This window comes from Bacillus rossius, chromosome 17 (assembly GCF_032445375.1).
Source record: "Bacillus rossius redtenbacheri isolate Brsri chromosome 17, Brsri_v3, whole genome shotgun sequence".
Classification (NCBI taxonomy): Eukaryota; Metazoa; Arthropoda; class Insecta; order Phasmatodea; family Bacillidae; genus Bacillus; species Bacillus rossius.
The window spans coordinates 27,222,473-27,249,941 of NC_086344.1; the positions used below are offsets into that span (position 1 = coordinate 27,222,473).

The following is a 27,469-nucleotide window of genomic DNA, read 5'->3' on the forward strand; positions in this document are numbered from 1 at the left end:
TCGCGAACACACGGCAAAGTTAAAAAAAAAATGCGTTTTTTTTCACCTAAACTAAAGAATTCCGAAGTCACCCGAAGGCAGGTATTCGGTAATCTTCGGGCGTGTCGAATACTCGGCGTGAATCGTAGGCTAGGCTTCCCCCGATGCCCGGACGCACGCGACCTGACTCGGGGCCTGTGAGTCTGGAGGTCGGTGTTCCCTGTGATTCCCCCACCCCTAACACAGGCGGCACCCGGGGGTCCATTGAGGAGAATATAGCGGCGGCGCGCGTCCGAGAGGCAGGCACTTTGCGGCCGGCTCCGGAGAGAGTCGCACGGCCAGCCAGGACCGGGGGAGGAGGCGTGTGTGTGCTCCGGCGGACAGCAGCGCGGCCAAGCGGAGATCGACAGCAACTACTGCACACCCGCCAGGCAAGCCCCGCGAACATTTCATGCACCCCTCCTCCTGTGTGCGCCCGCTTTGCGGGCCGTTGTTTGTTTATTCCGTTCGTGGCGTAGTCGGATACACACCCGCTTTACCAGTCCCGGGTAAAGCACGGCGTAGAGACCCGGAAAATTCGCGGGTTCAATTTATCTCCAGGATGGACTCCAATATCCTCCACACACTCGGGCAAATGCCCAACTGTTCTTTGGCTGCTGACTCGTGAGTCGTCTCGACTGGGTGGCCTGTGATTCGACACTTCTATGAGCGAGGGTCTCTAATTGGCCCTCAGTCCTCCAGATTAACAGTGAACCAATGACGGAAGCCGCACTAAAGTATAATTATTTGAATTTTAGCATGACACGAAATGAACCCGCGAATTTTTCGGGTCTCTAAGCATGGGTAAGGGCAGGCATTTTTCGCGAAAAGATCATGAACACTTAATAGACTGCAACAAGGTATACCCGCGCCTGTGGTTTCTTCCTTGTGATTGGGGGGGCCGTCTGCGAGAGAAGTCGTTGCCTTATTTGACCGAACCACTCAGGACGCGTTTGCTTCCACACTGAATCACTGTAGCTGGTGATCTAACAATCGACATGTACCTGCGGAAGAATCTCGCCCAATCACAAAACACAGACGATGCTATAGTGTTTTAACCTTCATCTAGTCTCGAAATATTTTCGCGAAATCTGCATGCCCCTAGTAATGGGTAGAGACCTGAAAAATTCGCGGATTCATTTCGTGTTATGCTAAAATTCAAATAAATATACCTTAATGCTGCTTCTGTCATTGGTTCACTGTTAATCTGGAGGACTGAGGGCCAATTAGAGACCCTCACTCATAGAAGTGTCGAATCACAGGCCACCCAGTCGAGACGAATCACAAGTCAGCAGCCAATGAACAGTTGGCATTTGCCCGAGTGTGTAGAGGATATTGGAGTCTATCCTGGAGGTCATTGAACCCGCGAATTTTTCCGGTCTCTATAGTAATGGGTGTTCATCTACGTACGGATATTTGATTTTGATGACATGATAATAAATAGGTTTCAACTAAAAGAAAAGGCATCTAGTGCTGTGGTTGTAGGCGGTAGCCGATAACCATTCAACCAATTAAAAAAAAAAATCATACTTTACGTTTAACGAGGTTTAGTCGCGTTCGGGGCGAGTCTGAATTCGACCCGACGAATTTCGACTGCAGTGTCATTCACGAGAAAAATACTTTGGGAAAGAAAAATACATACTAATTATGGACTACAGTGCTTCCCAATAATGATATACGTAGAGACCGGAAAAATTCTCGGTTTCATTTCGCGATATGCTAGAATCCAAATGTGTTTAAACTTTTGCTGCTTTCAGTGATTGGATTACAGGTTGTCTGAAGGACTCAGAGCCAATGAATAATCCTCAACGAAAGAAGTATCGAATAAAAATCATTCTAGTTAATAGTTGTCACGAGTCAGAAGCCAATGAGCAGATGTAATTTGTCCGAGTGCATAGATGATGTTGGAGTCTATCCTGTAGGTCATTGAATTCGCGAATTTTTTCCGGTATACGTTTTTGAGGTTAGGGCTGAACAACAATTTTTTTTACAAACTAGTTAATTTTTCGGCATGCGTTACTATGCCTCTTTCAATTATTATATATTTTTTGTAATTTATTTGAAGTAGGTACGCAAATACAAAGCATCTATTTCTATAACTATATATGTCCCTTTATAAATTTCACTAATTTTTTCTGTATCTAAAATATCTCTATATACATCCATATCGCTCCATATCACTCTATATCTCTATATATCTGTACGTATCTATGTTTCTATCTATATCTCACTCTATCTCCCTATCTATATATCTATGTATCTTCCATGCTCTAGCCCTCTATATCACTCTTATATCTGTATATCTCACTCTCTCTATATTTCTTTATCTTTATCTTTATATTTACAAAAGAGAAGTTGGACACACAATCATTCATTCAAATACTGTATATTACATATATATATTATTTAATTATCTTTCTGCCTGTCACAGATGTGACGTAGGTATATAAAAACACGCGCGTTTTCGAATGCAGCGTTTTGTCGAAATTTTAAAGAAATCGGTGAGAAACTTTCTGAAATTAGATAAATAGATTTTTAACGAACGAACGAAAATTTAAATTTTTTATTTCTATGAATAATAGAGAGAGAAAATTTGAGATGCGTCACTGAGAGTTTAGACTATGTTTGATTAAATTAATGTCCACGACATCCGCGAAATTTTGTCATTGGAAATAGTAACACGTCAAAAAATTCCGTGGAAAATAATTAGATATACCTACCTATTCCCCTCCTCTTTTTTTTCCGGCTTCCCATTCGACCGCTAGCGCATGCGTTGGAGTGGCGTCGCCGCTGACGCACTCTCCTCCTCTAGCGGTTCCCCCACCCCGCACCTAACTATTCCCCTCGTGCGTAGAGACCGGAAAAATTCGCGAGTTCAATGACCTCCAGGATGGACTCCAATATCCTCTACACACTCGGGCAAATGCCAACTGTTCTTTGGCTGCTGACTTGTGAGTCGTCTCGACTGGGTGGCCTGAGATTCGACACTTCTATGAGTGAGGGTCTCTAATTGGCCCTCAGTATTCCAGATTAACAGTGAACCAATGACAGAAGCAGCACTAAGGTATAATTATTTGAATTTTAGCATAACACGAAATGAACCCGCGAATTTTTCAGGTCTGTACAGTCATGCGATCGGAATTTTCGCAACGCTTGAAAATTGTAGCCCGTTCGACAAAGAAATTTCACTTTAAAAAACATTCTGGGTAAGTGCCACACGTGGCACAAACTTGCTCCTGCGCTTCTGTCTGCTCGCTTGTTCTGTGCCGCGACGGAGTTCCCGCGGCACTGCAGGTTGCATAGATTTCCCAGGGGCAGATGCGAGGTCGCGCTACGCCAGGTAACAGTGGGATGTGTATGTTGTGTGGTGTGCAGGGAGAGTTGGAAAAAAAAGGGGGGGGGGAAAGATCACACGATTTAAATAACCGGTTGTTGAATCGTTCCACTTGTAAAAAAAAAAATAGCATGTTGCATCCTAAATCTGAGAACTCTTTATTTTACTGTACGTCCATGCCCTCTACCGTGAATTTTTAAAATGCTTCATGCCGCACTTTTATCGCCTTACCTGTCAAGAAAGATAATGTTCTTTTTTTTCAAACTTAAGTACTAATATATATATATATATATATATACACACACATACACATGCGAGCGGGTCTTTCAATACTCGACAAAGATTTGTAACTTCTAACCCAGGTAACTATCAAATTTTTGTGTTCTCGTGCTGCGAAAAACACTTATAATACGAAAATCGGCCAAACAATTTAACTTAGGCCTATATACTAATTATGTTTTCAACAATATTTCCCGACGCGAATCGCAGGTGGTTTCCAAACCCGCCGCTAGAAATCGCTGCCGGTGTAGTTACGTCGATTTCGAATCTTTCAATTTTACGACCGAAAATTTAAACTATATAATGAAACAGCTCCGATAAAAGCGAGAAAAAAAAATGAAAAAAAAAATTACTAAACCCCGTTTTTGGAGTTGATTTTCGACAAGGATTTTTATCATAATATTGTCAATCTTGTCCAAATTCATTAAAAAGTTATTAATATAAATTTCTCCTTTGGCTTTGTGAACTTTGGTTCGCGCATTCCCCCACAGATGGCAGCATCGTGGTTACATACACAAATTTAGTTCCATGCGACTTCCTTTCCATTCACGAAATTACTCCTACCAAATGACGTATGCCGAGAACCATCTAAGATGCTACCCACCAAAAAGAAATGTTAAAGTTGTTTAGTGCCTTGCTTTAATTAATTTTGTGGTAACATATTAAATTACATTATTTTTTAACCTTAGAATAATAATTTTAATGTTACTGTGTTTCGGAAGAGAGAGAAAGAGATATATGAGTAAATAAATATTTCCCTTCATTAACAGTTGCACTTAATTTTAAATGATTTTTTTTATATACTAGAGTATAGCTATGGGACCATGTGTCTAAATCGTAGACGCCCACCATTCCCTGAAAGGTGAAATAGAAAATGGCCCTTACTACTCATGAAAATAGCCCGGAAAAATTCGCCGTTTCATTTCGCGATAGGCTAGAATCCAAATGTCTTTAACTTTTTGCTGCTTCAGTGATCGGACCACAGGTTGTCTGAAGGACTATGAGCCAATGAATAATCCTCAACGAAAGAAGTATCGAATCAAAAGCATTAGTCCGTAGCCAATGAGAATATGTAATTTGTCCGAGTGCATAGAGGATCTTGGAGTCTATCATGTAGGTCATTGAATTCGCGAATTTTTCCGGTCCCTACTCATGGCTTCGTTCTCACAAGTCGAGTTGGTTGTTTAATGTTCTTGTCATTAGATTTTATTTGTGCAGTTATACTTCTTTAGGCGCGTTATGAAAAATTAATCAGAAAGATTTTTTTTACGATGCGCGCGCAGCATCCAACAAAAATTTACATGATGTAAAAATGCTACATAAAAAAAATATTATATATGTGCTTTCAAATCATATACTTAACTGATTGATATTGAATACTGGCCCATATAATTATAAACATTTGATTATTGTGAATACTAGGGATAGAAATTTTGTTTTTAAACTTTTCAAGTGTTTTTCAAGCGCATTTGTATGAGTGAGGTTATGTTCCCGTATGTATAGCTATGTCAGGTTGCTTGTAAGCTTCCATTGTCGCTGGCAGGGAGTGTCTGTGGAAGGTTTAGTAGTCTCCTGGCCGTTTACATGGGGGTGTTTGTAAGGTAATGTTCCCGTATGTATAATTTTCTTGAATTATAAATTATGATATTATTATTTAATAAATATAAATTAATAAATTAGACTAAAAATTCAGTTTGTATTTATCCATTATTAATTAAAATTGATCAAGATCATTTTACTAAATTAAATAATTAATTTTATACAAGTGTTTTTTTTCTATATAAAATACTGAGTATTTATTTACATTTGTATTTTTGTGCAGCCTTTTATTTTCATCCTGTGATAATTCCGTCGCATGGTGCGCGCGCATAGTAAACATTCACTCATCTTTTTTTCATAATGGGCTTAAAGAAGTATAATACTAAAACACCAGTTTAAAAAGATATCGTACCAATAAACCCACAACGGAATGATATTAATCTTTTTCCGGTAAAACAAGAGAGAATATATTGTAACAGTATTTGTTTTATAGGCGAATATTCTAAAAGCTTTCATATACCTGCGAATACAACTGACGAGAATAATATTGAAGTATTGACAAACCATTGAAAAACTCTTAATCCACGGAAAAATATTTTTTTTTTAACCATGAGCAATTTTACTTTATTCATAACTAGAGTAACCAAAATTTCGTGGATGCTTTTGGCATCAGGATAAAATGCACAAAACTATAAATAATCTACCCACTTTTGCTTTCCTTTTAGCTGTTTTCTTGTGTACACTTAAAATATTTTTGTAAATAATACAGAAATATTCTTGTAAAATTACATATATATATAAATTTGTATATTTAGATGAAAACAAATGTATCACTACAAATTAGTGTTCCCAGTGATATTGGGCATTTATGATTTGTGTTGTCCCAGTACCTTCAATAGTTAAAAATATTTGTAAACCTTTCCCTGAATAACTTTTTCATTATTAAGTACGCATATTAATAAGCACGATAAAACAATATAAAGTTTGATTATTGAATATTCAATTTATATTTTCCTTGGTTTAAGAAAATATTTATGCTTGAATAAAACACCAATTAAAATATTATTACCAATTTTCATAATAAATACTAAGTATTATCACAAAACCCGTATTTCATATATGCAAAAAAAAACAGTAGCCGAGTGTGGTACATAGTTACATCTGCTTTCGAAAGAGTGCTGGAAATGTTTTTTTCTGTGTAAATTAATAATTATACAACAATTCAGGCAGTAATTTCTTTTAAGGGGCCCGCCTCGTCAGGGGTGTATGTGTGTTAGTGAGGCGGGATGATCGCTCACCGGTGCTTCTAGCGCTGTGTCGCCTCTAAGCGCAAGGCTCTGAACTGGCGCGCAGTCTTCTCGTAATCACAGGATAACTGTGAAATTCGAGCGGCGACCGTAACATTATACGGCCGAAGAACTGAAGATAAAGGTGTAATGCAAGACCCTTAAGTGCTTTGAAGAATCTTTACCGGTTATTTTTACGCCTAAAAATTACTCTGAAAATACGCGTTTCAGACATTTTAACTCTTCTAAAAACACAGTTTAAAAACCTTAATTCGAAATCAGAAGTACTTTTCGGCCCCTCGGCGAACTCTTAAATACTTTTCGAAAACAGAGACCCCACTCGGATATCTTGAGTGGTTTTTGAAATCCACGTTGTTTTTCCCTGAAGCTCCGGTCACCGTAATTTGTGCCCGGGTAGGCGGAGCCCTTAACACTGCAGACAAGATGTGAATTAAAATGAAAGTAAAAAAAAATGGTTGTCTGTAAAGTCAGTTTACAGAAAATAGTTTAACGTGACGTTATAACAAAACATTGATGAAATGATTGCATACTTTTATGAATAAAATTGAATCATTTTTATTGAATTATCACTATTTTGTATGGATACAAAGAAGGAGTGAAATGAAATCTACAATTTAATTGATAAATTTACTTTTATTTGCACTCATTAATTCAAATATGTTTATTACTTTAACGAACAGATTATTTTAACTATAACTTTTATACATGTTTGCTATTTAACTTCTTCCAATCTGTGTTATTCTGTTAAGGATAGGACGATGATAGGAAAAGTAGGAAACGAATGGGAGTGTTTCAAGTTTAATGTGCCCTCGAAAAAAGTCAAATCGATGGTTGTTCCAATCGAGTGGAAGAGAGAGATAGATGCGGCGCAAGCGTACAATGAGCGTAACGGGACAATGTGCGTAACGGGACACTTTTTCGTGCGTGCAGGAGGCGTTCATCGGTTTTATTAGACGTTGTCACGTCAAAAATAAAGTCCGTTGATTGAACGGTGATTTCTAGCAGCGGGCAGCCGGTGTGTTCCGCGAGCTATATCACCAACTGGTGACCTCGAGTCTCGGGCTGGAGGATTGAATGGTGTTCTTTCTCCTTCAACCGGTTGCAATACTGCCCCCCCTCCACTTCCTTTTCACTCCACGAGGAAGGGTGGGGGGGGGGGGGGGGGGAAATAGCCGCGAGACGCGACCTCCCCAGCTGTTGACTTATGACGTCACCGCTTTGTCCCGGGAAGAGCCCGACCAGAGCCTTTGGAGGTCGCGCGTGTTAAACGGTGTGACGCTCGGGCAGATTGAAATCCTACACAGAAAATTTTTTGACGTGACAACGTCTAATAAATAGAGTCCCGGAAATTTCGCGGATTCCTCTGGCCTCAGGATATAATAATTCAAAGTTATAGGTGTGCTCGACCCATGTTTACTTTCCCATTGGTTGATTTCTTAGCGAGAACATTTTTATCCTTGTTATTTGGCAATACCTGATTCGCTTACTTCTCCCCTAGCTGGGCATCGTTGGCTCACGGTCGTAGAGGGGCGTGTCCAAACAACTGCGTGCCAATCATGAACACAGAGCGAGAGTGTGAAGGTTTGCATTCTAGCTTGCGACTAAATGAATGCGCGAAAATTCCGTGGCTCTACTAATAAATTGATGAACGCCGGCTGCACGCACGAAAAAAAGTGTCCCGTTACGCACATTGTCCCGTTTCGCTGTGTCCCGTTACGCTCATTGTACACTTGCGCCGCATCTATCTCTCTCCCACTCGATTGGAACAACCATCGATTTTACTTTTTCGAGGCAAATTAAACTTGAAACACTCCCATTCGTTTTCTACTTTTCCTATCATCAAAATAAAGTCCAATAATTGAATATCCGATCATCTTGAATGAAACAACGACTAAAGTACAATTACGCGACAATTTTCCGTGAGGAATACTCAGTAGTTCATGCATGCAAAAAAATAACCATAGCCATGTGTTGTACCAAGTTACAATATTTTTCCTTGAAATATTCAAAGTGTGTTTGTTATTCTTGAGGATTGGAATCTTTCTTGGAAGTAAAGGGTGAAGCTTGTTTCTGTTTTGGTAAAACTATTGTATTTGTTTGTCTTTTCGTTTTGTCATGTTTTTGTCTCGTTTCAACTGTTGTGCTGAATTATTTTGGGTTCAATATTTTTGTGTTGTCATCATTTGTGGGGTTTTTTTTTTCGTTCTCTTAGTACATTTTTCTTTGTTTTTCCTTGTTTGTTGACCATATTCCTGTTTCGGAATATTTTGTGGTGTTCATATCCTTGTTGACAACAGCAATTGTTTGCTTAATTTTGTGTGTTTTTTGTCTTTTTTTGGGTATTTTTATTTGTTTATTTTATTTATTAGTTTTTCTTCAACAGAAAAAGTTCTTAGCAATGGCGTATGTCCAAAAACTTACATCAAGTCATGCACTCCCATTGCACAAATCTTTTAAAGATTACATAAACCATTAAAATCAATTACAAGGTTTCAAATTTTAAGAATGAACATAATTATTTCTGTTAAATCTTAGGTATAGATATAAGCCGTAAATTAGCTTTTACAATTTTTTTTAATGTTTAATTTAAATCAACAAAATAACGTACATTGTTTCACAACAGCTGCTAGTTAAGTTAATGAGCAGTTTATTTCATCAATTCTTTCCTAATATTCCTGACTTACGATGTCATCAATATCTGAAGTTCAATTATATATATATACACACACACTCACACACTCACACACACACAAATACTCAGAAAGCGGGGTTTTCTTCCGTGTGTGTGTATGTGTGTGTGTGTGTGTGAACGGGTATTTCCTTGAAGGTGAGCATGCTACCTGTCTAATGTTTGATATACTTTCAGGCCAGCAAGAAGGGGGGGGGGATAAATAAACCATAATTTATAAAATAATTAGTCATTTCAGCATTCCATCGTGTCTTTCGCTCCTCCGTCATTAAAATATACATAGTATTAAGGGACTTGAAGGATATTACATAATAAATAAGTATATGCAGTATAAAAAAGTAACTAGCAGCGTGTAAGGATATTGGGTTGGGGGGAAACCTGAAAGTGATTCGTAATTGGAATATTTTACCGACATGTGGTTAATTGTGCTGAATTAATACGAATCGGCTCCGTACCTGGAGTGACGGTACAACCAAGTGGGAAGAACAGGAGGTGAAGCCGTCCGGCCGCCCTAACATTCGTCCTCCATTGCGCATGACGTCATCGCATCGTAGCTGTGCCCGTGGTGGGAAGAACAGGAGGTGAAGCCGTCCGGCCGCCCTAACATTCGTCCTCCATTGCGCATGACTCATCGCATCGTAGCTGTGCCCGTGGTGGGAAGAACAGGAGGTGAAGTCGTCCGGCCGCCCTAACATTCGTCCTCCATTGCGCATGACGTCATCGAATCGTAGCTGTGCTCGTGGTGGGAAGAACAGGAGTTGAAGCCGTCCGGCCGCCCTAACATTCGTCCTCCATTGCGCATGACGACATCGCATCGTAGCTGTGCTCGTGGTGGGAAGAACAGGAGGTGAAGCCATCCGGCCGCCCTAACATTCGTCCTCCATTGCGCATGACGTCATCGCATCGTAGCTGTGCCCGTGGTGGGAAGAACAGGAGGTGAAGTCGTCCGGCCGCCCGAACATTCGTCCTCCATTGCGCATGACGTCATCGCATCGTAGCTGTGCCCGTGGTGGGAAGAACAGGAGGTGAAGCCGTCCGGCCGCCCTAACATTCGTCCTCCATTGCGCATGACGTCATCGCATCGTAGCTGTGCTCGAGGTGGGAAGAACAGGAGGTGAAGCCATCCGGCCGCCCTAACATTCGTCCTCCATTGCGCATGACTCATCATATTTTTGTGCTACACTTCGCTACGGAAGTCTACAGACTAAACACGCTCGTTATAGAAGTATATCGGGGTAATTTGAAATTTGAAACACCCATACCTTTGCGTTGAGTTTGCCATTGACTCGCATTTTATTAGAAATATTCTGGACAAAAGAGGAAATGGTCAACCAAAGAACTATCGAATCACGGGCTACCCAGTAGAGACATATCTCACAGGTCAGCAGCCAATGAGCAGGTGGTATTTTACCGAGTACGCAAAGAGACTGTGGAATATAACATAGATATCATTTAAAACGAGAATTTTCACAGTTCTTACTTGTGGGTGTTTTTTTTATTATTTTTTGTTTGCGTTCATCAATAGTTTAAGTGCTGATTTGATTCACTAAGTGCTTGCAGCTAACCGAGATTCCTCGAACAAAAATTACAATCATCCAGCCTCTCGAAGTTAGGCATGGTCTATAAACTACGCAGGAAATGCAACAGCGAAAAAAATTTCAAGACTCAAAAAGTTCAATAGTTACTTGTTTCAAACCCCCGTTTATAATAAACCCAAGACGGAAAAACCCAACGCAAGCATCACCAAACTTTTAACTTATTGCGTTTCGGCTTGCGTTTCCGGCTTCCATAGCGAAGTGTTCCAAAAACTTTCAAAGACGCAGACTCAGTGGGAACTTTCGCTCAGTGAAAGGTAATAAATAATTTGCAGTTTCATACGTCCTCGTTATAAACATAGGTTATCAAAAGAAGCCCGGGTAAGAAATTTGTTTTCTACTCTTTTACAACACCTCTCTTTATTTTCTTTTTTCTTTCTTTCTTTAGGGATGGCGAGGTATTGATAATGTCATGCTTCGTAAACGAATTTGATTCACTTGCGTTGGTTGCTTGTTGCGTTTTTTTGCGTCGTCGCTTTTCTTGCGCGGTTCACGAACCCGGTATTAGTCACTCTGAACAGCGAACCAAAAAAAAAAAGTTTCGGATGGATTCCCATTTCACGCCGCTTTGACTCGGAAACATTGGTCGAGTTAGGGGATGGGGACCTTCAAAGTTAAAGAACTTTTTTTCCCCCTCCTATACTGAGAAATAAATGAGAAGAGAAAACGGAAAATAAAAATAAGTTTCGTAAGAGGTTCTCCAGGTGGCAGTAACGAAAACTCAATGCCAGCAAATAGAATGAACCGTGTAGTTACAAAAACGTTCCAAACAAATGGAGGAAATTATTTATGGATAGGCACAGGAAAAATACGCGGGTTCAATGACCTCTAGGATGAACTCTATAGTTCTACGTCCACTCGGTCAAATGTCACCCTCTCATTGGCTGCTGTCTTGTGAAGGTGTCCCAATGTAGCGGCCTGTGATTCGATACAGCTTCGGTTGAGTGTTTCTCACTGGCTCAGAGTCATCCAGGTGAGTTGTGAGCCAATAGCAGAGGCAGCGCTGAGGTGTAACTATTTGAATTTTAAGCTGTCTTGAAATGAATCCGCGAATTTTTCCGGTCTCTACTAACTACGTTTGCCTTGATGCAGTTACTGTTTTGTTTTGCTATCCGGTTTCTTTAACACGAGTAGCTTCAACTTAAGAACAGACTCTTGAATCAATACACAAATACATCCGTGTGTAAACAAGAGTAAATAACAGTTCAACATATTTTTTTTTAAAAAAAATAGTTGTGTGATACCTAGTACTAGAGACCTGAAAAATTCGCGGGTTCATTTCGTGTTATGCTCAAATTCAAATAATTATACCTTAGTGCTGCTTCTGTCATAGGTCACTGTTAATCTGGAGGACTGAGGGCCAATTAGAGACCCCTCACTCATAGAAGTGTCGAATCACAGGCCACCCAGTCGAGACGACTCAAAAGTCAGCAGCCAATGAACAGTTGGGCATTTTCCCGATTGTGTGGAGGATATTGGAATTTATCCTGGAGGTCATTGAACCCGTGAATTCTTCCGGTCTCTACCTAGTACCCATTATCTAACTGCTACTACATTAACAGCCTAACGTAAGGTAGTTACCGGCATTTTATTTCTACAAACCACACTGAAGGACTGAAAACATTCGCGGACTAAATGACCTTCAGGATTGACTCCAAAATCATTTTGCATTCTCGAAAAAAAAAAAAAACATTAACTGTTCATTGGCTGTTGCTTCGCGAGACATCTCTACCGGGTGACTCGTGATTCGGTTTACTTCGTTGAATGGGGGTCTTTTTAACTGGACCACAGTTAGGTCTCAGAGTGAACCAACGGCAGATGCAACTCAAAAGGTATAATTTTTAATTTTAATTTATTTTTATTTTTTGCGTACCTCTGAATTAATCCGGTGGAAAATTTTTCCGGTGTCTGTATTATTTACATTTTCAGTGTGTAAAGAACACGTCTCCTTGACCAAATAATGTCGTCATCGCCTGTGACTTACCCCAGCGGCGTTGCACGCACCTGTTCCTGCTATGGACCACTCTCCCACCCACACAGGGTGCGCGTGGATGCGTGAGAAGCGCTCGTTAGGTCGTAATGAGGTGTTAGGCAATCACCTCTTTCTCCCGGAGGAACCACAGACTCGTGGTCCCTGCTGGGGGCAAATTAATTAGTCGTACCACCGCGCACGACTCCCCCCACCTTTGTTTTTAAAAACCCCTGCACGGGCAAAATGCGCCTGCGGATGAAAACAAGGAGTACAGAAATAAACAGATACTTCAATCCCATGTCAAACGTAGCTCCTTATTTATTTATAGAGACCGGAAAAATTCGCGGTTTCATTTCGCGATAGGCTAGAATCCAAATGTATTTAACCTTTTTCTGCTTCAGTGATTGGACCACAGGTTGTCTGAAGGACTCTCAGCCAATGAATAATCCTCAACGAAAGAAGTATCGAATCAAAAGTATTCTAGTTAATAGTTGTCACTAGTCAGTAGCATTTGAGCAGATGTAATTTGTCCGAGTGCATAGAGGATCTTGGAGTCTATCCTGTAGGTCGTTGAATCAGCCAATTTTTCCGGTCCCTATTTATTTATTCTCTCTCTCTCCCTCTCTCTGAAACCGGTCACTAACGATTCTCACACCACCAACCGCACAGCACAAAAACCAAAGAAATTTAATCATTTGTCCCGGAATGATGTCAGGATCTAGGTAATTTTTAGAACTGTTCGGGTTTAAGATCTAGGTCCCTTTAAAGTTTCGAGCAATTTACTTTTGAATAAAATATAGTCTGTTTTATATTTCCGTTTATTGACGTCCGTGACATGAGATTCAAGGATTTTTACAAGATTTTATTAGGGTCGGAATGTGGTGTTCGTTGGTGGTCTAAAACAAAAGTTAGGTTAACCTAGTCGTTTCGCAATAAATAACCACCTTTGCTCCTAAAATCGCGATATTTTTTTTACGTAAATGCCCATCGAATGCGATACACACACATTGGCTTTATCTGAAGTGGTAGCTACAAACACCGCAAACACGCAAATAGTGATGCATCATTCAAGACTCAACTGATACATTCAAACACACGCGGTCACATAAAAATGAACCTAAACGTCGGTATTTAAACAAAAACGTTCACCGAGTTCTCCCGATTCCTTTACATTAAGGCGGTACACATTATTCAATAGTAACGCATCCTATATATTATGTTTAATGTATGTATTAGACAGGCACAAGCAAAACACAACGATCTTTTAACAGTCGCTAATTATTTAGAAAAAATGAGGACTCCAACCTGATTGAATAACATTTGTTTTTTCGCAACTTTATTTAAAAATTAAAACATTTCTTAAGTGGTTTCCTCAACACTAAAACGTTGTACAAGTAAAAAACAGTGTGCGTGGATTCCACGTGCAATAGAAGTGAAACTGTATGGTTATTATATTATTAGGTATAGGAAACATAATTCTCGTTGGCAGAGGTCGCAGATAATATATATATGCAAGTATGCGCGCTATATTATGCTATTGCTAGGGACCGGAAAAATTCGCGAATTCAATGACCTACAGGATAGAATCCAAGATCCTCTATGCACTCGGACAAATTACATCTGCTCATTGGCTACTGACTCGTGACAACTATTAACTAGAATGCTTTTGATTCGACACTTCTTTCGTAGAGGATTATTCATTGGCTCTGATTCCTTCAGACAACCTGTGGTCGAATCACTGAAGCAGCCAAAGGTTAAACACATTTGGAATCTAGCATATCGCGAAATGAAACCACGAATTTTTCCTGTCTCTACCTATTGCGCACGTATGCATGTGTGAAAGTATGCAAGTATGCAATAGTTAGGGACAGGAAAAATTCGCGGGTTCAATGACCTCCAGGATGAACTCTATAGTTATACGTACGCTCGGTCAAAAGTCACCCTCACATTGGCTGCTGTCTTGTGAAGGTGTCCCAACGTAGCGGCCTGTGATTCGACACAGCTTCGGTTGAGAGTTTCTCACCGGCCCGGAGTCATCCAGGTGAGTTGTGAGCCAATAAGCAGAGGCAGCACTGAGGTATAACTATATGAATTTTAGGCTGTCGTGAAATGAATCCGCAAATTTTTCCGGTCTCTGGCAACAGTGCAGGTATTCAAAATATGTAGGTGTGCGAGGGTGCAAGTATGCAGTTTACAAGTGTCAAGTATGCTAGTAGGCGAGTGTACAAGCATACAAATATGCTGCGTCATTTCTAACTTTCCTCTCCCCTACTGTCTCCTATCCTGGCTCATTCATTCATGCAACTCAAAAACTGCGACAATTATTTTTTTTTTTTTAACTCAGGACTGTAATTGACTGGCCTATCAAGTGAGGTGGAGGTGTGCATGTATAATCGTTAGAGACCTGAAAAATTTGCGGGTTCATTTCGTGTTATGCTAAAATTCAAATAATTATACCTTAATGCTGCTTCTGTCATTGGTTCATTGTTAATCTGGAGGACTGAGGGCCATTTAGAGACCCTCACTCATAGAAGTGTCGAATCACAGGCCACCCAGTCGAGACGACTCACAAGTAAGCTGCCAATGAACAGTTGGCATTTGCCCGAGTGTGTAGAGGATATTGGAGTCTAACCTGTAGGTCATTGAACCCGCGAATTTTTCCGGTCTCTAATAATCGTTAGAGACCGGAAAAATTCGCGGATTCCTTCTGAGACAGGCTGGAATCCAAACTCGTTTAGCTAAATTCTGCGTCAGTGATTGGACCGCAATTTACCTGAAGGACTCTGAGCCAATGGCAAACACTCAACAACAAGAAGTATCGAATCATAAGAATCGCAGTAAACAGGTGTCCCGAGTCGCGGTAGCCAATGACCAGGTGATAGTTGCCCGAGTGCATAGAGAATCGCGGAGTCTATCCTAGTGGTCATTGAAACCGCGAATTTTTTCCAGTCCCTAATAATCGTGCGTTTTCGTAATTCGCATTGGTCGATGACGAGGTCACGTGTTCTGGTGGGGTCACTTCTTCTCCTTGGTGGTGATTGGCTCACGGTCTTCAAGGGCATGCTGGGAGCGCGGTGGTCCAATCATCGTCAGGTCCACTTTGCCACTCAAGAAATCTACGTGATAATCGTGGCCCTAGTCACCCTGAAAGTATAACCACAGCTGCTAGAATTGTCTGAAGAAAAAAACAAACAACTAATTAAGGCGTGTGCATTATTTTCCGAAATTTGGGACAAGAGTAGAAATTACCCTGTTGTAAAGGAAAACCTTTATAACAATACCCAATAATTATCTTCTCTAAAAGTGACTACAGAAATAATATTTTTTTTTAATAAGTGTAAGTACATAAAACATTATTTTATTGGCCATTTTTATTACCCGTTAAAAACATTTGAAAAAAATGTCTCTTACATTCAATTGAAATATCGTTTTACAGTAATTTTGGTAGTAGTCGTAATACTTTTTGAATAACGTTTCTCCACGAATTTAACTTCCGATTGCACATGCACCAGGGAATTCGTTCTTTTTCTAGCTAAAAACATGTCTGTCTTATTATTAGAGACTATATATACACAAACACACACACACACCTATACACACTTGTTGCAGTACCCGGCGTTGCCCGGGCTGAACACAGGGTGAAGGGAACTTTTTTTTTTCGTAATCAGATGTAGACAGTAATTGTCTTATTAGTTTTAACGTCAATTTTCCATGGCTATCGGTTGAACGGTGTAGAAGTTGATGCGCTGCGTGCGTCATCTAGCGGAGAGTTGTAGCGAAATGCCAACTGTCGTGGTAATAGGTCAAACGGTGTCGGAGTTCATCAACGTCATATATACCAACATCCATATATATATATATATATATATATATATATATATATATAATATATATATATATATATATATATATATATATGAAGTCCCATTAAAACATAAAAATAAAGGTATTTATATTGCAGAAATGACAACCTCGGACGGTGAACATTTGTATACGAAAAACGCAAGAGGTATGACAAGTTAAAATATTTGTAAGGAAACGAATATTCGTATTTTTTTCAATTCGAAAATTCAAATATTCGCCCAGGCCCACACATTATAAATCAAATTGAAGGTAAACTAAACAAGTTTTTTTTTTTTTTTACAAACGTTCAATATGCGTAGTACCTTTAGTTTTACTGCACACATCAAACCTGAAGTTATATATATATATTTATATATATATATATATATATATATATACCTATATATATGGATTTTGGTATATATGATATGACGTTGGTCGCGCTAGGGGACCCGTCCGAAAACTTGAATTAAACGATATCGAAAGTGAAGTGAATGGCCAGTAGAACTACTTTAAGTAAAGGAAGAAAACATGCCCCCGAAAGGAAAATATACCTATGCGTAGAGACCTGAAAAAATCGCGGGTTCATTTCGCGATAGGCTAGAATCCAAATACATTTGCCTTTCTTGCTGCTTCAGTGATTGGGCCACAGTTTATCTTAAGAGGCCACTCCAGTGTTTCAGGGGCTTTACGCAACCCGTTTTAACCTCATAAGATTCAATGTTATTTTCATTTTGCTTATAACTAATTAACTAATATAGATTTCGAAATGATGCTTGCTTGATATGTAAGACAACGATGCTCTTATCAAAGCCCCTTTCTTCAAAAACGTGCATAAATTATGGTTTTATACTAATCTTTACTAATATGTATAAGTGTATTGTCTAGGTTTGAACCATAATTTATGCACGTTTTTGAAGAAAGGGGCTTTGATAAGAGCATCGTTGTCTTACATATCAAGCAAGCATCATTTCGAAATCTATATTAGTTAATTAGTTATAAGCAAAATGAAAATAACACTGAATGTTATGAGGTTAACGCGGGTTGCGTAGTGCCCCTGAAACACTGGAGTGGCCTCTTAAGGACTCTGGACCGATGAAAAACGTTCGACAAAAGAAGTATCGAATCACAAGCTTCCCAGTTAACGCGTGTCACGAGTTAGTAGCCAATCAACAGATGAAATCGGCACAAGTACATATAGGATCATGGAGTCTATTCTAGAGGTCATTGAAAACGCGAATTTTTCCGGTTCCTACCTATGCGGCACCGTGGCGCGCGTACTGTTAGTAGACCCGGGTCGAATCATTTATAAAATTATTGTACAGAACAATTTAATAAGTATTTGTGTAAATAGTTTTTTTTTCTTCGGTATTTTCCATATGTAGATGCTTAAATTGCTTCAGTACGATAACGAGGCGGAATTTCATTAAGACATTTGTGGTGATTGTAAGTGCGTTACATATATTAAAAAAAACAGTAGTGGCATTTATCTTGTAGCTCTTATTGAATGCGGGCTAATCCACTGCATGCTACAGGAACCAGTTTCAAGCTCAGTTATTTTTTTGAATCAAGTGTTGAGCGTATTTTATAGTTGCATTATTTTCTTCTAATAAGGTAATTGCATTTGATTATTACCTTAAAATTTGGGTATTTTATTGTTTTGCTCTGCTTTTTCGGGACATTTTCTTTATGGAACAGCAAGAAAATCACACTAAAAAAAACTAGGTAAAATTAAAAAAATTGTAATTTTAAGGTAATTGCATTTGATTCTTACCTTAAAATTTGGGTATTTTATTGTTTTGCTCTGCTTTTTCGGGACATTTTCTTTATGGAACAGCGAGAAAATCACACTAAAAAAACTAGGTAAAATTAAAAAAATTGTAATTTTTTAATTATTTGGAGTCTGTTCCCAGGCGGGTGTCTGGCTTGTGTCTGACTAGCTTATCCTGGATTGGGTAACCCATCGCACCTTGTGATTGGCGGCCGTCTGCAAGAGAAGCCGTTGCCCTTTTTGAGCCGGGCCATTCAGGACGAGTTTGCTTCCGCACTGGATGTCTGCGATTGGTAGAGACCTGCAAAATTCGTGGTTTCGATGGCCTTCAGGATAGACTGCACATACCCCTGTACACTCGGGCAAATAACGCAAGTTCATTGGCTGCCGACTTTTAAGTCGTCTCAGCTGGTTTGTCTGTGATTCGATCCTTCTTTGGTTGAGGGTTTTATAACTGCTTGAGATTCGTCCAGATGAACAGTAAGCCAATAGCAAAATTATCTTAGAGGTATATGTGTTTGAATTCTAGCCTATCATCGAATGAATCCGCGAATTTTGCAGGTCTCTAGTGATTGGTATGTGCTTACAGTAGACATGCGCCTGAAATAAACCCTGTCAACCACGAAACACAGACAATGCTGCAAAGTTTTAACGCACAGGCGGCACGGAAATATTTATAACAATATATATATATATATATATATATATATATATATATATATATATATATATATATATATATATATGGCCCTAATAAAAAAATTTGCCAATTATGCAGGTGTATACTTACTACTCGGCTTTGCATAATTTATGTGCTGACTTTCTAGTTCAGCCTTCGGCGTTTATTTTGATTTGCCGTCGTCCAGAGACCCAACCTGTTTCGCTTTACCTTCGTTCGGGAAACAAAACAAAAAATCAATAACTTGTTATTATCATGAAGTTTCCTCGCGTTCGAAGGTCTGTTCTGCTTGAACACCAAACCCTCCCCCCCCCCCCTTTTCCTCCTAAAAACAAGAATTGCTAAGTTGAGAACATTGTTGCACTCAAGGCTGGCCAGAAAAGATTATTAGTTTGGTTGTCTTCCGCAGTACAAACCCGTTCAAGGTAAAGTGTCTCAATTTTTGACAGGCGCTGCAAAGAACACTGACACTTGGAAAGGTTAAAAATTTCTTGTAAAAAAAAATCAACAAAATAATTTATGTTACGTGATTAGTAGGAACATAAGTATTTTTTTCCGCAAAACATGATTTTAAAATTAGCTGTGTTTTAAAATACTATGGCGTTGTCTGTGTTTCTTTTTTTTCTTGTTAAGGTTTTTCCAGACGCGTTTTCACGAATCACCAGCAGTTCTGTGCGGAAGCAAACGCGTCCTGAAGGATATTGCAAAATGAGGCAGTAACTTCCCTTGCAAACGTCCACCGAGCTGTAATTTTTTTGGTTGTAAATAGAACAAAAATAGTTATGTAAGATTACCGATATTTTTTAATTTTGTACAGTTGCATGAAAACAACTGTATCTTTGCAAAATAGTGTTCTCAGAAATTACTGGGTTTGGATTATTACCCGGACATTTATGCTTTGTGTTGTCCTAGAACCTCCAATAGTTAAAGTTATTTGTAAAACTTTCACTAAATAACTTTCTAGTATTAACTCCACACATAATAAGCATGATTACAAAAAAATGAAGTCAAATTGTTTAATATTCAATAGTTTTTTTTCGATGGTTTAAAAATAATACGCGAATGAAACATTAATTAAAATATAAAATTATGCACCAATTATCTAAAGAAGTACTCAGTATTTTCTTGAAAAACGAATTTGATAGGTATACGAAAAAAAAAATAATATCCACGTGTTGTACAAAATTACAATATTTTGTCGAGTATAATGTGAGAGAAATGGGTTCGTAAGGGATAGCTCAATTAAGTTTCATGACATTTTTATTTCTTACTAGTATTTAAATTACTAATAAATAATTGTATTTAAAAATGTCCGATCACGAATCATTTGCAATTAAGAATGTTTATTCGCAAAGTCACCCAATGTCTGTCCAGTTCCACAGTTCGCACTCCTCGCTGGAGCTGGGCTCGACGGTGGTTCGCCCCTTGCCTGGCGCCTGTCCTCGTACACACAGTCTCGCACCACTCTCGTGGGGGTCTCACACCCTCTTCGCCGATGTCGCACTTTCCCTTCGCTCGCGGAACTCTCCCGAACTCTCGGAACTCCCGCGGAGGCCGGCGTCGTCGCTTATATACCCGCGGCGTCCTTCTCGAACGGACGAGAGCGGGCTGTGACGTGTCGCGTCGTTTCCGGACCGAAACTGCGCCCGAAACATCCAGAACAGCGACGCTTATTCACGCCACTCCTCGCGGCGGCCTCTGCAAGCCCGGAATTTCCAGGCCGCTAAAAGGATGACAATAGCCCGATGTGTGGGGGAAGCGGATGGGGTAGGGGGGTAGCGACGACCCTTGTAATCCGGCCAGGCGCGCGTGGCATGCCTGACGTCAGCGGACGACTCGTGACGTCAGTGGCCGTGCAGGGCCGCCAGCCAGCTCCGAACCTGGCGTGCGTCGCGGTCCTGTCTGCATTTTCGAAATAAGTTTTTTTTTCCTCGAGATAATACTGAGTATTTATTATGAAAATTGGAGCGTAATCTTATATTTTAATTTAGGTTTCATTAAAGTATATATATATATATATATATATATATCCCATATATATATATATATATATATATATGGGAGGACGGGGCAAGTTGGCGATGTTAAGAGTTCGTCATTTTTTATAATTTTAATTTTGGAAATACGATTTCCTTCTTTCCACACACGATTAGAATAGTCTTTTGTCGTGGTGTAACTACATGGAAAAATCTATATTTCTATATTATCTCCAAAATTCTGCCCTTTTAAAAATATAATGCAAATGTGCCATCTTGCCCCGTTACCGGGGCAAGATGACTTTGACTACGGGGTAAGATGACATTTCTGCACAAGTTTAAACATATTTATTCTTAGAATGCAAACTAATGTAAATTAACTAATTTAACATTGCTACATGCTTTTTTTTACATATATGGCATATTATTAAAGGCTTGGTCTGTTGAAAATTACAATTAATAGTTAACTTACATAACTAATTCAGAGTTGGTGTTTTTATAAACAATAATCGCAAACAAATTTTCCTCCTTCAAAGTTCGAGCAGTCCTCATGCCACCATATGTGGCATTTGCAACACTCGATCCAATCTTCTGATGGAGGTTCGACATAAATCTCATCACACACAAGACACTGCACTTCGGATATTTGAGCTGAAGTCATGCCTGGCGAAAGTTGGAGCTTCTTGGATTTTTCTCGAGAATCGAACTTCAGTTTCTTAGTAACAGTTCCTTTTTTTGCATCTCGAGACTCATGTCTTTATTGCTTCAAACGTTCTTGTTCTATCCTCTGAGCTTTTCTCTGAACCAGCATCGCTTTCATGGGTGAGCTTGTGATGACACTTGCACATTGCTTATGACATCCTTTTTCTCACATATGATCTTTCTTTAGGCAATGGTTTGAAATCGAAAACACTTCGGCACAGTTTTGGCTCAACAGGAGTAGCATTTCTTATAGGCCCTATCTTAATGAGAGTAGCATTTCTTGAAAGTCCTGGCTCAACGGGAGTAGAATTTCTTGAAGGTCCTGGCTCAATGGAAGCTGCGGGAGAAGTATTTATTGAAGGTCCTGGCACAATCGTAGAAATATTTCTTGAAGATCCTGGTTTAATGGAAATGTCATTTCTTGTAGGTCCTGGCTCAATGGCAGTAGCATTTCTTAATGGTCCTGGCTCAATGGAAGTAGTTAATTAGAATTTTTGTTTAATGAAAGCCTGTAGGGCATGAACAATTAAAAAACAACTGTAAAAAAGCACTTGGGGCAAGATGACGAGTTGTCATCTTGCCCCAGTCAACTTGCCCCGATCAGCAATGTTATTAGTATTGGATTTTTTCGCTAGGAAAAAATATAAAAGGTTAACAATATATAGTGGTTAAGAAAAGTATATTGTCTAAGGTAATAATGTGTGGCATTGAATAACCAAATATCTTACCTGTTTCTCCATGAGATATTACTTCGAAGTTCTTGAAAATTACAATACGTCAGACCAAATGTACGAACATCATCTAACAAACAACTAAATGGTGGCAGCGGCTTCACTGTGCGATTCTTTAGTGCCCACCAGTGTGGAGCGCTAGTAGTGTCTGTTAGGTGGTGCTATCTAATAACATGACGTGGAACTAAGTCATTCGTCGTCTTGCCCCGCTCGTCAACTTGCCCCGTCCTCCCCTATAATTTTTCAAACGATGTAAAAGATAATATAATATTCAACAGTGTGTCTTTATTTTATTTTGCCGTGCTTATTAATATGCACAGTTAATACTGCAAAGCTATTCAAGGAATGGTTCGTAAATAACTTTTAACTATTGGAGGTACTGGGGTCAACACTAAACATAAATGCCCCGGTGAGAATCCAAACAACGTATTATTGCGAACACTATTTTGCAGTGATATGTACAGTAGTTTTAATGTAAAAGTACAAAATGTACAAAAATATCTGTAATTTTTACACGAATATTAATGTTCCAATCACAAATAAAAAATTAACAGAGCTGTTACGTGTTCCCACACACACGCTGTGTACTTTCAAACGGGTTTTCACATTTTTGCGTTCCTTATACTGTTATTGCCCTGTTCCCTATTTATGAAGTTAACACTTTTAACGTTCGCGTTGGCGACGCACCAATTTTTTAAAATCTTTTTTAAAGATCTGTTTTGTATTTTGTTATGATTTTTTTTTCATAACAATAACGTTTCTTTATTTTTCAATCGCGACCGTGACGAATCAGACTTTTATTTTACGTACACCCAACCGTCCATTACCTACACATTGTCTGGCACCCAGGCCAGAGGGTTTTTCGTCGTTTGACCTGGTTCTCGTGTAATTGAACCGTGAACCAGGTGTACTACTGGGGCAAGGCCTCCCAGGTACCAGGGCGTGCCGAGTGAACAGCGAGCAATCATCAACGGGAAGCAGAATTCAGCGTGCTCGAAGCCTGGTGATTCACTCCGTAGGTTTAGAGGTTATACCTCGACGATAACTCTGATCATCCAGATATGTTTACATCGTGAAATATCATTTCATCAATAGGAGCATTAACCTCAACAATAGGAATAATTATATTCATTATACATAGAGACCGGAAAAATTCGCGGTTGCATTTCACGACAGCCTAAAATTCATATAGTTATACCTCAGTGCTGCCTCTGCTATTGGCTCACAACTCACCCGGATGACTCTGGGCCAGTGAGAAACACTCAACCGAAGCTGTGTCGAATCACAGGCCGCTACATTGGGACACCTTCACAAGACAGCAGCCAATGAGGTGGTGACATCTGACCGAGTGTACGCAGAACTAAAGAGTTCATCCTAGAGGTCATTGAACCTGCGAATTTTTCCTGTCCCTAATTTCCAGGATGAACTTTATAGTTCTACGTACACTCGGTCAAATGTCACCCTCTCATTGGCTGCTGTCTTGTGGAGACGTCCCAACGTTGCAGCCTGTGATTCGTATAAAGCTTCGGTTGAGTGTTTCTCACTTGGCCCGGAGTCGTCCAGGTGAGTTGTGAGCCAATAGCAGAGGCAGCACTGAGGTATAACTATATGAATTTTAAGCTGTCGTGAAATGAATCCGGGAGAATTTTTCCGGACTCTACTTATTATTTACAGGCACAGAAACAGGAGGTCAGCGGGCTGGGACTCCTCGCGGGCCTACTAGCGATGATGGTATCCCTGTTAGTCGGTCAGCAACGTCTCCTTGGGGTTCGCTTCATTGTTCACTGAGCAGTTGATCTGAGCCAGCTAGTTTTCGGGTGACTCCACTTGCCAGACCTGACTCAGGAGAGGTCCTACGACTCCACAGCTCCCTGAAGGCGGAAACTGGTTCAATTATAACACAGACCGGAAAAAAAAAATTCGCGGTTTCATTTCTCGATAGGCTAGAATCCAAATGTGTTTTACCTTTTTGCTGCTTCAGTGATTGGGACCACAGGTTGTCTGAAGGAATCAGAGCCAATGAATAGTCCTCAACGGAAGAAGTATCGAATCAAAAAAAAATCAATCTAGTTATCGGTGTCACGAGTCAGCAAGCCAATGAGCAGATGTAATTTGTCCGAGTGCTTAGAGGATCTTGGAGTCTATCCTGTAGGTCATTGTATTCGCGAATTTTTTCCGGTCCCTAGTTCAAACTAATCTTTATTTATAAAATTATTTTTACTTTAAAATGACTACAGCGAGTATGTATATACTGAGATAAGTCCCGGGCCCTGGACCCAAGGGTCCACCCAGCCCCACCCTCGTGGGGGGGGGGGGGGGTAGGCGCATGACTCAAGGTTTGGGTCAAGTCGCACCCAGCGGCCTTCTCGTAGGATCGCCGCTAGGCGAGGGAAACCGCGTTTCGCCAACTTGTGAATTACAACGAACGTGACCTTGGCACGATGGAGGTGGGGAAGGGGGAGGAAAAAACAAACAGAGGTCGCTTAACTGTACAGTAGCACACAGTTGCTCGCCTCCACACTCGGCGCTGTAAGACAAGTCAGCGGTCCGCCCCCTCGCAGTGTTGCCAACCTGCCGCCCGAACCGCGAGTCCCAGAGTGTGTGTTATCCCCCCCCCCCTCCTCCTTGGCACAGACTACTTCAGTCATAGACACAAGAGTGGAAACCCAAAAGAAAAAAAAAAACAGGAATAGTGATGTTGCGGCGCCACCCATGTATAGAGACCCGGAAAATTCGCGGGTTCAATGACCTCCAGGATAGACTCCAATATCCTCTACACACTCGGGCAAATGCCAACTGTTCATTGGCTGCTGACTTGGTGAGTCGTCTCGACTGGGTGGCCTGTGATTCGACACTTCTTTGAGTGAGGGTCTCTAATTGGCCCTCAGTCCTCCAGATTAACAGTGAACCAATGACATAAGCAGCACTAAGATATAATTATTTGAATTTTAGCATAACACGAAATGAACCCGCGAATTTTCCGGGTCTCTACCCATGTACTTAATTCCATAAGTTTTGCCGCTACCTGAAATCGCTCAACGCGGCTAAAGGAGTTTTCACTTAAAAAAAAAAAATGTGTGTGTGCAGGGTCCATGTGCGATAAATATAAACTTCTTGCTTATTAGGTATATATACAGCTAATAATATTTAGATTTTCAGTCACACTATTCCCATAAAAATGGTTAATTGCACAAATCAAATACTTTTTTTTACACGAATAAATATATTGTAGAGCCTTGAAATAAAATAAAAGAAATGTGGTAGTGTCAATGGTTAGCCGTTACGAAAACTGAGGAGTAGTCAAACAGAAAGCACCGTTACGGGAATTCCGTAGCATCACTGATGCGTCATTTCTACCTCTCCCCTGCCGGATCACCTTCCGGCCGTTACAACTAGCATGTAGCATGCTACGTTAAGTACTTATACACACAACCCTCCCCTCCCCCCATTTGACGTCTTCCCATTCGACCGCTAGCGCATGCGTTGAGTGGCGTCGCCGCTGACGCACTCTCCTCCTCTACCGGTTCCCCCCACCACGCACCTAACTACTCCCCTCATGCGATCGGAATTTTCATAACGCTCGAAAATTGTAGCCACCTCAGCAAAGGAGACGTAACACAAAATATTTTACTCCCGCGCACACCTCATCACTGAACTCAGCTGAATTTTGTTTTTAATATAGCCTATACATTTTAGAGACCAAAAAAATCCGCGGATTAATTTCGCAGTATGCTGAAATTCAAATAAAATTCATACCTTTCCGCTGCTTCTGATATTGGTTACATTTTAATCTGTAGGACTGTGTACCTATTAGATACGCCCCAATCAAAGAAGTACCGAATCGCAAGTCACTCAGTTAGGACGCATCACAAGTCAACAGCCAACGAATAGGCGACGTTTGCCCGAGTGTGCAGAGGATCACAAATTCTACCTTAGAGGTCATTCAACCATAGGAATTTTTCCAGTGCCTACCAACGCTGCGACTAAAAATAATGGTTTCTCTATTGGCTCAGATTTCTTCGTACAAACTGTGAGCCAATGGCTGAAGCAGGACTAAAGTATGATTATTTTAAATTTCAGCCTATTCACGGAATTAATTCGCAAAATAATCCGGTCCCTATAAATTGTTTATCACGAACATATATTTGGGTCACGGCAGTTCACAACCCGCTCAAAATTCTTCGTGCTCTTTGTGGGGTCGTTACCACAACGTCGAAATACCATAACGCCGAATGTCAAAATTGACCGCAACGCCGAAATACCATAACGCCGAATGTCAAAATTGACCGCAACGCCGAAATACCATAACGCCGAATGTCAAAATTGACCTCAACGCCGAAATACCATAACGCCGAATGTCAAAATTGACCACAACGCCGACAGATAGAAAACTGCTGTGTACCACAACGCCGAAATAACAACTGAATGAATTTGTGTGTGTTTCTTAAATGTACCTTAATGCTGAAATACCACAATCAAACCTAACCTTACCTAACCTAACCTAACCTAGCGTAATATAACCTAACCTAACTTAACCTAGCCTATCCTAGCCTAGCCTAACGTAGTCTAACCTAACCTAGTCTAAACTAACCTAGTCCAACCTAACCTAGTCTAACCTAACCTAGTCTAACCTAACCTAACCTAACCTTTGTGGCAGTTCTGCAATGACATTTTTCGGCGTTAGTGTATTTAGGCGTTGTGGTACACAGCAGTTTTCTAGCTGTCGGCGTTGTGGTCAATTTTGCATTTCGGCGTTGTGATGCGTCCCGCTCTTTGTGAATAGGTAGAACATTTTATTTCGACAGGGCGTAGATTTTTTCTAGACGAATGAAGGATTGCGTGTAATAAAACAGCTGCGTCCTCGTTGGTCACATTTGAAAGCCACGCAGACCTCAGCAGTGTGTGAATGGGCACACTGGGTGGTCTGTGACGCCAGCTGTGTTCGGAGAGCTACGAGACACTGGAGTTTTCCGTGTCCAGCGCATCTCCTCAGTTTTGCGGATCACGTCACCTGCAATTCCTCTTCTCTTTCTC

At 40.2% G+C, this 27,469-nt stretch overlaps 1 protein-coding gene across 1 annotated transcript in view; it reads left to right on the forward strand.

Annotated features, from left to right (window-relative positions):
* The first annotated feature begins 300 nt into the window (after positions 1–300).
* Positions 301–27,469, forward strand: part of LOC134540803 (beta-alanyl-bioamine nonribosomal peptide synthetase ebony) — a 115,788-nt gene continuing 88,619 nt past the window's right edge. Inside the window, exon 1 of the mRNA XM_063383733.1 lies at positions 301–410. The gene's annotated coding sequence lies outside the window, so the exon portion shown is untranslated. The remainder of the gene's footprint in view (positions 411–27,469) is intronic.